Below are 4,547 nucleotides of genomic sequence, written 5' to 3'. Positions count from 1 at the left end.
GCGATGGGGAGCGGTGGGGAGCGATGGGGAGTGATGGAGGGTGATGGGGAGCAATGGAGAACGGTGGGGAGCGATGGGGAGCGATGGGGAATGGTGGGGAGCGGTGGGGAGCGGTGGGGAGCGGCAGATGAAGCTTCACTCGCTCGCCTACTGCTCACCTCCTGCTGTGCAGCCTGGTTCCTAACAGGCCACCAGCCTGTGACCCGGGGGTTTGGGACCCCTCCTCTAAGAGGTTGAGGGTATCTCAGTAGCCAGTATTAGCTGTAGTGCCAGCTTTTTTTGTTTTTCTGGCCACGCCACACAGCACGTGGAATCTTAGTTCCCTGACCAGGGTTTGAACCCGCGGCCCCTGCATTGGAAGTGCAGAGTCCTAACCACTGGACCACCAGGGAAGTCCCCCTAGAGTGTCAGCTTTTTGTGCATTTCCTTCACCTGCAGTTTTGCTTGTCACTCCCCCTGGTACCTCAGGCATTGTCCCTTATGCCTTCTCTGAATACTTTTCCCCATCAAGTTGAACTGCAATAATTTGTCTTCTTAATGCATAGTTTTTACTCTCTTCTGAGAGGATAATTTTGATTTCCTCTCCTGAAAGTTAGACATTTATTTTTGTATTCTTCTATTTCTTGCCTTTTCTTAACTATTTCTCTAAGGAGATTCAGCTGTTCATACCATCTGGCCACAGCCTCAAGAATTAGAAAAGCGTGTTCCATGATAAGAAAGTTCATCTTTACGTGCTTCAGGTATGCAGGCCGGAATGGAGATTCAGAGAACAAAACTCATGCATCATCCTGTTGTGTGAAGCTGTTGTTTCCTACAGGAGAGTTGTCTGAAGGTGGTGTCACACAACTGTGCACACAGATGTAGACACACCACACACACACGCAGAATATACAACAAACCAGGAACGAGGAGACCACACTTCTAATTCCACCTTTGCCACCATCTTGCACTGTGACCTTAGAATAACCACCTAATCCTCAAAGCAGATCACATTATTCCAATTTTACAGATGAGAATACTGAGGTACAAGGTTGTGATTTTTTGCTCAATATCACATTTCTATTATAAAATCCAGCAAGTATTAAAATTTAGCTTTCTTGTTCCCCAAATCAAGAGCTCAGAGTTTAGATTTGAAAGGAGGACTGTTCATGTCTCTGTGTCCTTAATTCCATGTCTGCCCTGGTTTGACTCCTTTAGGCCATACTGCCCACTTCTCTTGGTATGTACCTAGCCTCCAGAATAGAAAAGTCTGGCATATCAATTCCACCCATGGCCTCCACTCCTGGGCTCTCATCTTACCTTTCCTACACTAGGGGGTTTACCTTCTGACACAGAAACACTTAACCTTCTAAGACTGCTGGGTCCCCTTTCTTCTCTGGAAACTTTTCTCTTTCTGAGCTCTTAGCTCCTTTTCCTCTCCCCTTCCTCCCTCCCTCCACCCAGCCCTTCTTCACTAAACTCTATTGTTTGAACTGATTGCTCAGAGCCAGGTGTGGGGTGGAAGCGCACTGACTAAAATAAATTTGTGCTCAAGCGTTGGTGAATGAAAGCCTCCCGTTTCCTAGTTTGTATTTTAAAAAGAAGCATAAGGAAGCCCAACTGACATTCTAATAAGTTATGGGTTCTTCAGATGATGTGAAATGTGTCATGAACAATCCTGGAATTAGTGGAGTGATGTTCAGTAATTCACCACCAGAGAACGGGTAGAATATCTGGCTTAAAAGTACCACCAGGGACAACCCCACCATTTCTAAGCCTGGTCCTGCTCATTTGAAAGCTGCTTCTAGAGTCTTTAATGATAAAATGTGAGTGTCTTTAACACTGGAAGAATCTCCCTCAATATGTATTTTATCAAGAACTATAGATGTTTTTTTTGCATTCTTGGTGGGTTGGTGGAGGGTCCAAAAGCAACGCTGGGAGGCTGAACATGACAAACAGGAGGATTCAATTAGGAGGAAAAACTCAGCATCACCCACTGGGACCACACTGCCTCATTCCTGCACTAGATTCCATCTTTGAAATGTCTTCTGTACAGCACTCTCACCCCTGCCCCCCTCCTTGAAATTTCACAGCTGCAATACAGAGGGACTTTGAAGGGCGGAAAGACAAGAGGGATTTTTCCTTTCTCCATGGTCATATTTAACAGCCAGTTCCCAAATGGTATTAATAAACATTTCAACTTCAAAAACCGAACTTGACATTTCTACATCCTTTCCATTGTTGCTATGTTTTTGTCTTTGTCATTACACAAATGATGTGTATGGTACATGTGGGACTAAAACGGGTTCACATGTCTCTGGGTTCAGAAATGTGTATATTTGTTGAAGTGTCTATAGGTCCCTGAGAAGTACTGGGGTAGTCATTGTTATCCTAGAGATAGAATAACATCTAGCGCTGTGAGTCCAAAGATTGGAAACTCCAAGATCAATATGTGGGGTACAGAAAGTGAAAGTGCAAATATTCTTTTGGCAAAAGGGCTGAATGGGATGGGACAGTGGTACAATGGGTGCCAGGGATCAACCTTGCGTTTGAATCCCAGCTATACTACAGGCTATCTGAGTGATTTTTGAACAAGTAATTGAATCTTTCTGCCTCAGTTTTCACTTCTGTAAAATGAGGATAATAATGCTTTCTTGCAGGGTGCCTTGAGATTTAAATTAAATGATAATGTATTGAAATGACGCCCACATAGTGAAGTAATAAGAAATACCTTTGTATTGGTCTCTGCCCCAGGTTCCTGACACAGAGGTTCTAAAGCCCTTATAAGTAAGGATGCTAGAAGCATCTTTTGTGCTAACATTTTAGTCTTGGCTCCAGTTCCTGACACAGAGCTCCCAAGACCTTTGCGTTTTCCTGAATGATAGGAGACTCTGACCCAAAGCTCCTAAACGCCTTGGACTTTCCTGGGTTAATAGGAATGTCTTTTGTTCTAAAAAGGTGACTCTTAGTAGGCTCCTGGGTAAGGGGCTGAACACCAGAAAGACCAAGCCATGATTAGAAGCTTGGAACTTTTAGCCTCACCCCGCCACCACCACCCCCCCCCCCCATTTTCTGGAGAATTGAGAGAGGCTGGAAATGAAGTGAATAATTGATCACACCTAGGCAATGAGGCCTCTACAAAAATCCCTATAGTGCAGAGTTTGGAGAGCTTCCAAAGTGTGCAGGTTGGTGACTATACCCATAAGCTGGGAGGGTGGTGGACCCCAATTCTACGAGAACGGATGCCCCTGTGCTCAGAATTCCTCCAGACCTTGCCTTACGGACCTCTTTATCTAGCTGTTCATCTGTATCCTTTATCATATAATAAACGAGTAAATGTAAGTCAGTTTTTCCCTGAGCTCTGTGAGCTGTTCTAACAAATGATCAAATTCAAGCAGGGGGTGTAAGAACCTCCAATTTGTAGCCAAGTCAGACAGAAGTTGTGGGTAACCTGAGGACCTACTACTTGGGGTTGGTGTCTGAAATGGGAGGCAGTCTTGTGGGATGGAACCCTTCTCCTTTGGCGTCTGCACTAGGTCCCATCAGGGTCAGATTTGACTTGAATGTAGGATACCCTCTCAGAGAGCTGCTTGATGTGGGAAAAAACGCACACATCTGGTGTCTGCAGTATTGTGGGTGCGAGGAAAAGAGAAACACACAGAGTGCTTTTCCTCTTGCATCAAAGACATTGCCCAATAAATAATGATGATCATTCATGACTTAATACTAGTATTCATGGTCTCAGGAAGAGAAGGAGGAGGAGGAAGTCACTGGAGGGGAAAAGGGCCGATGAGTGACAGGCATTGAGGCACCTGGGTTGTTGGTGTTCAGGCAATTTGGCGTTCTCTGAGTTTTCTAGGAAGGCTCAGAAAACTCAGGCTCAGGGGATGGAGTGGCAGAAGAGACCAGCAGTGAAGACACTGGGAGCAGCTGGGCCTTGGGGAGCCCCTGTCTGGAAGCAAGCCTGCTGAAAGGCCGTGGGATGACAGAATCCATGGGTGAAAAGCTTCAGGCACGTGGCCAGGCAAGTGCTGGTCATGTGACCCTGTCTGCTACTTGCTGGCATTTGGTGTCAAACTCTGTTCCAGGAAGTATTTTATAGATAATTTTACCCAAATGGACGTGTGAGTCATGGTGACCTTGACTCTGTGGGACAATGGGAACCGGGCCTGGGAGGACATTCCGAGGAGTAATGTGGGTCAATGTCCTACATTTCCTGGAGAAAACAAGAGCACGGGAGACACTCTGAGTATATTTATACACACACAGTCACGCACACACATACACACACTAGCACGTATTTAAGACAATGACTGACTGGCAAATTGTAATAGAAAAGGGATCTATTTTGGTAGCATTGATGTGATTGATTGACTACTATACATCCATAAGTTCATGGGCCTGACCATACTTCTGCTTGGGTCAGAAATGCTCTATGCACTCTAGGGCGCACATGACGCAACTACTGAAACTGCGTGCCTAGAGCCCGTGCTCTGCCACAAGAGAAACCACCACAATGAGAAGCCCATGCACTGCAACGAAGAGCAGCCCCTGCTCGCCACAACTAG

At 45.7% G+C, this 4,547-nt stretch overlaps 1 non-coding gene across 1 annotated transcript; it reads right to left on the bottom strand.

Annotated features, from left to right (window-relative positions):
• Positions 1 to 319: 319 nt before the first annotated feature.
• Positions 320 to 392, bottom strand: TRNAG-UCC (transfer RNA glycine (anticodon UCC)). The gene has a single exon. It is a non-coding gene; the product is annotated as a tRNA-Gly (tRNA).
• Between the last annotated feature and the right edge of the window lie 4,155 nt (positions 393 to 4,547).

The sequence above is a fragment of the Aethalodelphis obliquidens genome, unplaced genomic scaffold (assembly GCF_003676395.1).
Source record: "Aethalodelphis obliquidens isolate GAN/ISIS:26980383/991018 unplaced genomic scaffold, ASM367639v1 scaffold12, whole genome shotgun sequence".
Lineage (NCBI taxonomy): Eukaryota > Metazoa > Chordata > Mammalia > Artiodactyla > Delphinidae > Aethalodelphis > Aethalodelphis obliquidens.
Note: the sequence above shows the minus strand (reverse complement) of the source record. Positions and strands in the feature narration are given on the sequence as shown.